Below are 8,357 nucleotides of genomic sequence, written 5' to 3'. Positions count from 1 at the left end.
TAAAAGATGTCGAAGGCCCTAGGTCTGGGTGGTTTGGAGCGGGCCGAGAGGCGTGGGGGGCTGCGGCGGGATGCCCGGTGTAATGGAGCCAGCCTGTAGGGGGTATTTAACATTTAATTCCCAGCCGGTCCGCCCCTGTTCCCGGACTGACAGTGGGTAATTGGGAAAGAGGACGTTGCTCTTTTGATGGCCCGCGCCGGCCAGTCTCGCCGACGCCACACTGGGTTTGACGTCACGGGCCCAGCCCCAGAGCCGGGAGCGCAGGGAAGGGGGGTGGGCAGGGAAGAGGAGGGGAGGGGGATGCCCGGGGGGAGGGCCGAGGTCGGCCCCGGGAGCCGCCGGCCAGCAGCGGGGGGCGGGGAGCGAGGCCGGGGCGCGGCTGCAGCGCGTGGCCCGAGGCGCAGAGCCGGGCTGCGGGGGTCTGAGCCAGGCCCGGCGCCGGCCTGACCCGCCTCGCCGGCACAGGCAGGCCGGGCTTCCTCCTCCCGGCGCGGGCGGGGGAGCGGAGGGGGCTCGGGGCCCGGGGGCGGGGGCGGGGGGGGAGGTGGTCCAGGCTCCCCCGCCGCGGGAGCCCGCGAGGCCGGCATCCTGGCCTCCTGCAGAGACGCCTCTGCGCCCTCCCGCAGGCCTGCCGGCCCCTCCGCACCCAGGCACCCCGGCCCTGGCCCGGGCTAGCGAGCCCCCCTCCACCCCGCCCCCGCCCTCGCCCCCACCGCCCCCTCCTCCCCGGGACCAGCCGGCGGAGCGCGGGTGGAGGAAGCGAGGAGACCCAGGAGGAGGATGCCGCCGCCGCCGCCGCCGCAGGGCCCCGGGCTCCTGCAGGGCGCGAGGCCTCCCTCACCAGGGTAAGGGGCGGTCGGCGAGCGGCCTGCAGGCCTGGGGCCCTGGGGGCAAGCGTCCCCGAGCCGGGCGAGCGACGGCCGGACACCCCCCCACCCCCCAGGAGCGCGGGGCGGCGGGGGCCAGGTCGGCCCGTCTCCATCGCCAGGCCTCGAGGCGGCTGCTTTAGGCGTCAAGTTGAGTGGGGTGTGTGTGCCCTCTTGGGGAAAGGGTAAGAAATGGAGCCTGGCTTGCTGTCCCCGGTGGCGGCGAGCTGGGGCCCACACACACACACCCCCAAGCACATGCCCGCGTGCAGGTCCCTCCCACCCGCCCTCCCGGGACGGCAGGGGCTCCGTCCCTGGAAGTGGGCCACCCCGTCCCCGCCCGGGAACCCGAGCCCGCGGCGGCGCCCCGGGCAGGCGCGTGCCCCCAGCTCACCCCTGCGGCCGCGGGGCCCAGAGAGCCGAGGCCCACGCGGGCCGGCGGCCCCCACCCGAGCCTGGCGCCCCGCGCATCCAGGCGAGCTCCGCGGGGTCGAGGTGCCCGCGCGCTGCCCGCGGCCGGGACCCGGGAGCCCAGCCCCGGGGGCCCCGCGCACGGGGAGCGGGCGTGCCGCGGGCCGCCTGGGGCGGTCGTTCGAGCGTGTTTGCTTAAGGAACTTTGCCAGCGGAGCGCGCGCGAAAATAGTCGGATTTCCCAGCGAAGCAGCAAATATTTGCAGGCGGGAGCAAGAAGCGGAGCCGGGCCGCGACGCCGCGTCCCTCCCCCCGGAGCCGCGGCGCCGGCCTGGGCGGACCCGGCCGCGATGCTCGAGACAGACGCGAAGCCGGGGACCTGCGGGGCTGGGGGCAGGGAGGGCGCGGGGCTGCCGCGGGCCCAGCAACCGGAGCGCGGCCGCGAGGCCCCGGCGAGCCGGGGCTGGGGCGGGAGCGGCCCTTCCCGGGGCAGCTCGGTCAATCTTCCCTGCCTGCGACCGGTCAATAAAAACGGTGTGAACCGGCCGCGCTCGCTGCACGTCTGGGGAGGAAGCGGGAGCCCGAGGGGGGCCGAGGCCCCGCGCTCTGCAAGCCTCGGGCTGGCGGCCGGCTCGGCGCCCCGAGCCCAGCGCTGCCCGGCGGGGCCTTTAATGGGGTGTCTCCCTTTTAATAGTGGCCATTGTCGGAGCAATTAGCGAGAGACAATAACCGCCAAGAGGCGTTTAATTCGATTCCTTGCGCTGGCTGCGCGCGGCACCGGCGCGCTCTGCAAGGCGGGAGGCCGGCGGGGAGGATCCGGCCCGGTGCGCGCCCCTGCCCCGGGGGTGCGGCCCCAGGGGCGGGAGTTCTAGCGGGGGCCAGCTGCAAGCGGAGGAGGGCGCCCTGGTCTTGCTCCCGGGACCGCGAAACCAGCCCTGGGCCTCGCCGGCCCTGCAGGCAGCGCGCGTCCCGGTCCCCGGTGCCTGCTAGAGGGAGAGAAGCGGACGGGGCGCGGACGTGGAAGACAGGCCTCCTTCCTCCGGGGCCCGAGGGCCCCCGCCTCCATCACCCAATTCCCTTCCCAATCGGGAAGGGAGAAGAAGCCCCTTCTGGCGCGCACACACCTCCCCCCTCCGCGGCCTCGGCCCTCGGATTAGGTTACCGCGGCCAGGCGAGGGTTTTGACTGGTTACAGAAGAGCGCAGGTAAAGCTGTATAAACAGCTCGCAGGCTGCAGGGCTGGAGGGTTACGCCGGGGACACGGCCCCAGGCGCCACCGCCGGGCGTGCGCCGCACCCGGGAGGGGGGAGCCCGCTGGGACGCGGCGCCCCGAGAGGCACGCAGCGCGTCCCATCTCTGCAGCCCGCACCCGAGCCCCCGCTCTCTTTCCCGCGTGAACTGAAAACGCAGAGAATGGGGAGGAAAGTAGAGGTGATGAGAAAGCAGCGAGGCGGTGGGCAGGGCCCCGGCTGTTCTTTGCAAATGAAAGGCGGCGAGCAGGAGACTTGGGGGATGAAGAGAGAAAGGGGGACCCCAAACTCACTGAGTGCAGATGCTGGAGGTGGAAACGTCCGAGGGGGGAGCCCCACGGGTACTCAAGCGAAAAGAGTTCCTCGCGCGCAGCTCGGCTCCCGGTTCCCACGCCCACCCGCCTCAGGCCTAGGGTCTACCTGCCACCTGCCCTGGGAAATGAGCCATCGCTTTGGAGGGGGTAGATGGTTTGATTCTCTTTTTTTTTTTTTTTTTTTTTTTGCTTATTCATCTATCATCGTTTAAAACTCGGAAGGAAACCCGCCCAGGCCAGGAGGAGCAGCGAGAGATGGGGAGAGTCATAGAGAGAGGAGATGCGCTCACAGATTACCCCCTCCTGCTCTGCTCCCGACCGCTAGGTTGGGCCCTGCAGCTTGGGGGATCCTGGCCCTCACTCTGCCGCTACCCTCTTCTCCTCCGGTGAGGAAAAAAAAAAAACCCGATTGTATCGAGATTAAAAAAAAAAAATAGGTAGGTAGGGGCGCAGCGGAAAGGGGGAGAGAGAGGGAGAAGACAGGGGATTTCTGTTTTCGAGGGTAACAGTGCACAGGTTGGTGGCATTTAGGGGGAGCCCCAGTGTTGGGCAGGAGAGAAAGATTCCCCTGGAGGACCATTCAGAAGGAAAGCCAGTCACCCTGCAGGAAGGGCACACCTCCCCTGCAGTCCTTCCTTCCTGGCCTTGGAGGTCTAGGGGGACAGTGGGAGCCCCATGAGAGGAAGAAGGGACTGGGGACAGAGGGGCTCCAGTGGGTCGGGTCGTCCCTCCCAGGCCACAGGCCGTTGATTCAGTTCCCAGCAGTACCACCGGCCCTCAGGTAGAGGCTGGCCGAGTGTAGACTCAGGCTCTCCTCCTGGGGGGTTCTCAGGCCACCCGCTGAAACATTCGGGATTCCCGGGGAAGTTGTCAGCAGTGTGGGATTCACCCACGGGAACTCCAGGGCCCTGCATTTTTCTGGCAAGAAGTGATGCACTTGGGCCACCTGCTGCACCCCCCTTGCTCCCCGGATGCTCCTGATCGACCTGGCCACCTCACTGCACCTGGCCGGCCCCAGCTCCCAGCCTCAAGCGCTCACCTTACCCGACTCTCTGGCCACGAAAATTTGTCATTACAGGAGGAGGGCTTTATCCTGGAGATATTGTGTTTGTGCCTCTCTGGATTAGCCGGGACCCTGGGGTGTGTTTGTTCCCGGACCTTCGACAGAGCACTTCAAGGGAAAGGAGAGCTCACAACACGGAGAGGAGAAGCGAGGGAAGATCATTTCCTCCAGATCGGGAGACAAGAGGCGAGCTTCCAAAAGCGCCAAGTGTTCTCTGTTCCTCCCCACCCGCTGGACACCCCCCCACCGGGGAAAGTGTGCGCGAGCGCCCGGGGCCCAGAGCTGGCAAGAGGCCTCCCCGTGTGCCTGCGCCCCGCCGGCCCTCGCTCCCCGGCCGTGCCCACCCTGCCGCCCCCGCTCGCGCTCGCCTCTCCGCCGTCTGCCACCTCGTGGACCTCAAGCAATTTGTTACATAAAACAAAACAGCCACCACACACATGTGCCTGCAGCCCCGCAGCGATGGACACCCAGGGAGGCCTCGTCCCCTTCTCCTCCTCCCGCTACTGCCGCCAGGCCAGTCTGCCCAGCGACCAGGAGCGGAGTGGGGTTGGCACTTGCAACCCCTTCCCCTTCCCCGATCGCCGCGCTGGTTAAAAAAACCTCCCTCCGGTTACCCCCACCATGAAGGAAGGGGTGATCGGAAATACTCGTCCATGCACAAAGACGTACCACAAAACAAATGCACATTTCTGTGTGAAAAGGCTCAGAGGCAGAGGAGACAATGTCTTAGTGGAGCCCAGAAGTGATGGGGATGAGCAGGCGCTAGAGAACACTGGGCTTTGGGGCTCTGGCCCCACACACCTCACCAGGACTCCTAATTCCCTGCCACCTCCGGCGGGTCCCCGGACACAAATCGCCTTAAATTCCAAAAGAGGGGTTCTCAGCCACCCGCCTGCCACATACCTGCCCCTTCCTGAGGCTCTCTCTCAGTGTGGCCCTGAGCTGCTGGGCGGCCCAACAGGAAGCTCCACCAATGAGTGCCCAGGGGCGCCCACTCCCATCCACTCACTGCACCCCCGACTTACCCCCACCTCATATATCAGCTGCGAAAAGGCAGGGTGGAAAGAGCAATAAAGGCAAGTGCAGCTTCCCCTGTCTCTGGGCTTTTGGCAGGACGGACTAACCGGAGCCTGAGTACCCCCACCCCCCCTCCACCCCATCCCCGGTGGGGTGGGGGTGGGGTGCTGGCAGAGACAGCTCCTATAGTACGGAGGGTGGGCCTGGGGAGATGATGTACCAGGCGCCACTCACCCGCATCCTCTGAATGCAGCTGGGCTCTCAAGCCAGGAGCCTTAGGCCTGCCAGGGCGGCCGGCTGGAAGCTGGAGGCTGGCCCTCCTCCTCGGTCCCCCAAGGGAGTCGGTAATGGGAGCCCAGGGGAGCTGGCACCCACCTGGAGGGGGGGACAACCAGTGTCCCTTCCCCCTGCCCGCGGCCCCCAACACGCACACCTTTTCTGCCACAACCGCGGAGGGTGGAGGGCTGCCCATGCTACTTTATTAGTTGCCACTTTCAAGTTCATAAGCTCCTGTCCATTGTCCCAGTGTCCTAGTGAACTCAGGCAAGAAGGGAAGGAGAAAATAGCCAAGAAACAGGGGAAGGAAACCCGAGGGAGGATTCAGGGGTGGGGATCGACTCCCTTCCATCCACCGCCCCGGGACAGAATCGCCCATGGCCGGTTCCTCGGGTGCCGGCGGGGGGTCTCCGGGAGGAAGAAGAGGTGGACCAGAGCCCCTCTCCTGTCCAGATTCACTCAAGTTCCGATGCCTTTTCATGATTCCTCCGTCGGGAACTGCCTCCGACTGAGGGACTGCTGGGAGGTCTGTTGGTCCGATGTCCCAGGAGAAAGTAGAGTCCTCGCCCCTGCTGCCCATCCTGCTCCCCCACGACCCTGGGCACCCTCTCTTACAGGTTGTGGTTCTCGCTCAACTCAGGGTGCTCCTGGAAGCAGGGGGGCCTCGGGGCCACTAGCTCTCCAGGGATGCCAGATGCCCTCACATCTGGACTCCCAACTTTTATCTCACAGCGCACAGCTGTTTCCCTAATTATATGCAGAGACAATGAGCCCAAGCTCACACTCGTAAGCAGAGGAAAATAAACACGCAATTGACACTCCTATCCCGCGGCTGCCTTTGGGAGAAGGCTGAGCTGCTTCTCCCCGGCGGGCTCTCTCCCCGGGTCCCCGGCCCTCCCTGCACTGGAAGACGTGTGTCCAGCCCTCCCCCGGCATTCCGACCGTCTCTCACACTTCTGTCTAGTTTGTCTCCGCATGCCTCGCTCCGCAGCTCGCTCTCCACCAAGGGCGTACACACATGCACCCACCATGCTCGCCCAAGGTCACTGCAGAAAGCCAAAGCCTGCCCGGCCCGCGGAAGAAAAAAAAAAGTAATAATAAAGCCTGGGGTCTAGTTCACTTTCTTCCAGGGGCAGCTGTCCCCTTGGCGTCTAGACCTCCCCTTAATTCTCTCCACGTGGAGCCGGGAAAGCGAGGGCAGAGTTAGAGAGAAGAGAACGATAGTCACTGACCTGGGTATTTTGCTCCCGCGGGCCAGCTGTGTTTTATTTTATTTTATTATTATTATTATTTTCCTGACTTGCCGGAGATCCGAAGGCAGAAATGACAGGCAGCCTTGGCCACTCCGGTCGCCGCTGCGGTCCTAACCGCCCCAGCTGCTTACGGCATCTCACGCGGGCTTCCAGCGAGCAGTAAAAACCTGGGTGATGTGCATCCTTCCTAGGAGCCCCCTCCCTCCGCCTCCTCTGCTCACTGTAGAGAGCGGAGCTCTTCCGGGTTGCGCAGGGGAGAGGGAGGGAGGAAAGATGACTGAGCGGGGAATGGATTTCACCCCCTTGTGCAAACACGCAAACCACACATCAGGGGTGTGTGAGGCCAGAGGAGCTGGGCCGGTGGGGCCGGGTGGGGGGGGGAGACTGCCTGCAATGTGAGCAGCCCCTGGCGCCTACAGGCCCACCGGCTCTGCCAGGGGTGGAATCACCACTGCAAATGTCATCCCTAGTGTTGACTGGGTCATTACCCCCCCTCCCAAGATATAAAAGCTTTTGCAGAGTCTCTTCGTCCCATTTTTTTGGAGCGAGTGGGGACCCAGTGGGAGCGTCTAGAGGTACAGCCCGCGCCACCATTAGCAGGGTCTCTGCCCCTCAGGGCTGTCCCTCTGCCTTCTGGTTCCTCCTCCAGTTTGTGTCTGCTGACACCTCCAAAATGCCTGTGCTGGCCTTTCTGTGCCTTGGGTGCGGCTGTCCGGCACAAGGTAGGGAGAGCAGACCCGCGGGCCACCAGGCTCCGGGCTCGCTGGTCCACCTTGGCCCTCCTCCCGGTGGCACAGGAAGGGTCGGAGGGAGGCCCAGCCCTGCAGGCACTGAGTTTGGGAACGAGGCTCACTCTCGGGGTCCCAACTCTTTTCAAGAAGAAAAGAAGGAAAATTAGCATCCAGGGCCCCTGAGGTGAGGGAGCGAAAACCAGAGGTAGCTGGGGGGGGGGGGGTGCCTGAAGGAGAATCCTCCGTTGGGTGCTCAGCGGACCGGAGCTCCAGCCCTGCCCCGTGGCATCTCCACTCCGCCCAGGGGGATCGAATCCTCCAGGGAGGAGATCGGCATGAATAAATTTCTGCAGGAGTAAAATGAAACCCCGTGAACACTGGGGGAGAAAGGTCAGGGTCCATTCGTTTTGACAGATAGCGTTTCCCCCTCACAATATTTATGCAACAAGAATATGGAGACTGACTTTAAAAATAAATACATCTTGGAGGAGAAATAAAACCAAATGTATCCACCGCCGGCCCAGGACGCTAAGAACCTCCTTGCGTGGGACCCAGCTGGGTAGTAAGGAGTCGCCCCGGCTTGGTGCCGCCAAGGGTTTAGGGGTGATCGTTCTTGGGGGGCATCGTGGGGGGGACGGGCCACCGGCCAGCGAGGGCAGAAGGAGGTGTGCAGGGGCGCGCCGACCTGAGGAGGGGTGCGGGGAGGGTCACGGGGTGCGATGTGAGAGGAGGTCAGGGAGGTGCCCGCTGGGGGGCTGGGGGGCCCCGTTCCGAGCACCCGGGGCCCCGCGGCCTGGCCCCCTGGACCGCGCCCCCACCCCAGCTCCGCACCGTCGGGGCTCCGGGCCCAGGCCGAGGGGGGAGGGCTGCTCCCGGGAGCGGGAGCGGAAGGGGCTCTCCCAGGCCCAGAGGGAGCCCCGAGCCCCCCCTCCCCACCCCCCTCCCCGCCGGCTCCCTCCCGCCTGCCGCCACCCAGCGGCCGAGCCTCGGACAGGAGGCCGCTCGCTCCACAGCTCCCCCCACCTGTTGCCCAGGGCCCTGGGAGGGGGCTGCGGGTGGGGGGGGTGGGGGGGTGGGGGCTGTGCCGGGAGGACCCGGGGTTGCGGAGCCCCGCAGGCGCCCCCGCCCGCCTTGGCCCCTTGGAGCGCGGCCTCGTGGGGGAGTCGCGCCGCGGGGG

The sequence above is a fragment of the Nyctereutes procyonoides genome, unplaced genomic scaffold (assembly GCF_905146905.1).
Source record: "Nyctereutes procyonoides isolate TBG_1078 unplaced genomic scaffold, NYPRO_anot_genome, whole genome shotgun sequence".
In the NCBI taxonomy this organism is placed as follows: Eukaryota; Metazoa; Chordata; class Mammalia; order Carnivora; family Canidae; genus Nyctereutes; species Nyctereutes procyonoides.
This window is presented reverse-complemented; position numbering follows the sequence as displayed.